Below are 1,685 nucleotides of genomic sequence, written 5' to 3'. Positions count from 1 at the left end.
AGGAGCTAAGCAGTACAAAGAGAAACTCAGAAACTCAACTGCTACTGGCAAAGTCCAAAGAAAAACTGAGCAGCTGCCAGCAGAATAAATATGCTCTATTTCTCAACGTGAGCTCTGCTGGCCAGCTTCTGCTTCACAAACTGAAGAACACACAATGGCAACAAAGCTAAGAAGATACATTGGTGCTCATGTGCACTAACTCTACCCACACACAGCTTGTTTACAAGAAATGTGCTGCTTGACCCCCAACCAGACCTGAGCAAAAGGAGCCAGACTAAATCATCCAATTTTCCCCACAGGTTGTTTGTTTGTTTGTTTGTTTGTTTGTTTGTTTGTTTGTTCTGGCAACTGCCTGATAGGGGGATCTGAACCCCTAGCCTTAGTGTTATAAGGCTACGCTGTAACCAAATGGGTTAATCAGCCAGCCCCAGACGATAAATCTTTTTCTTTTTTTGTGACCGGTAAGGGGATCGCAACCCTCACACGGTGTGGTCTGCAGCACACTCAGTCAGTGAGCACACCGGCCATCCCTATGTCGGATCCGAACCCGCAGCCTCGGTGCTACCAGCGCCACACTCTCCCGAGTGAGGCACGGAGCCGGCCCAAGACGATAAATCTTTGAATGCACCTGGGCACAACGTTCTCCCTTCATATTTATTTCTTTAATGCCTGGATAGTGCTTACTATGGACCAGGTATTGTTCGAAATACTTTCCGAATAGTAACTCAGTTATCTTCACTACGACACTATCAGGGAAAGACCCCAAGCAGTGTAAGCATTCTTGGATGTGCTAAGCATTCGGCAGTGTTTGGCACTTGGACTCTGACGTGGACTCATTACCAAAAATCTGGAATATTTGGATTTTCTCAAGAGGTACGTCAGGTTTGTTGCTAAGTATGTCTTACCACGTGGAATGCTCTGCAAACCCAGACCCAACAACCCGCTCCAGGCGCCCCAGGGCTCATGCCGGGCTCTGCTTTCAATGCCCTTGCAGGAACTCTGAGCAAGCCCCCTAGCCAATCATTTCAGCTTGATTACTAGCCCATGCCGTGTGCAGACTGCAAAATAAAGGAGGGTTGGGCATGAGACATTCTGCAAACTGTTACACAAGAATGTTGCCAGTGGGAGGTCTCGATTTCCTCCACTCCCTTCCCCTCTGCCCCAAATTAGCTTGCAGTCCAGCACAGGCCCTTCCTCAGGGTAGTCACTCCACCCGAGTAGGGAGTAGTCAGCTGGGCTGCAAGTTGGGACTCCCTTTTCACATGCTCATACGCCCCCAATTAGCACCTCTCTTCTCCACACGGCCCCTATTTTTCGACCCACTCTGGCTGCTTGCACGCCTAAGGAAGTCCCGCCCACATCAACTGGTCGTAGAAAGAAAGCCAACAGCCATCGTCTAAAGAGAACCTGACAGAGAACCCCTGTAACCAATACCAAGCGCCAGAACAAAAACTAGCTCCACCTTCTTGCCGCAGCTCTAGCCTCGACTGGCACAGTTTGTAGAGGCGCACAGCATTCCAGCCATGGAGCGTAGGATCGACTCAGGCCACAGCTACCACGGCCTGGGTGTGTATGAGGTGGAAGTAAGGTCTAACCTTGATAGGGATACGGCACCAGAAGCAGAAGGCCTCATTGGTGAAGGAGCTTCAGGTCTGGAGGGCAACGAGAACCATGAAGACGACGTG

The sequence above is a fragment of the Cynocephalus volans genome, chromosome X (genome assembly GCF_027409185.1).
Source record: "Cynocephalus volans isolate mCynVol1 chromosome X, mCynVol1.pri, whole genome shotgun sequence".
Taxonomy (NCBI): domain Eukaryota; kingdom Metazoa; phylum Chordata; class Mammalia; order Dermoptera; family Cynocephalidae; genus Cynocephalus; species Cynocephalus volans.
The sequence above is the reverse complement of the archived record's forward strand: the minus strand, read 5'-3'. Positions refer to the sequence as shown.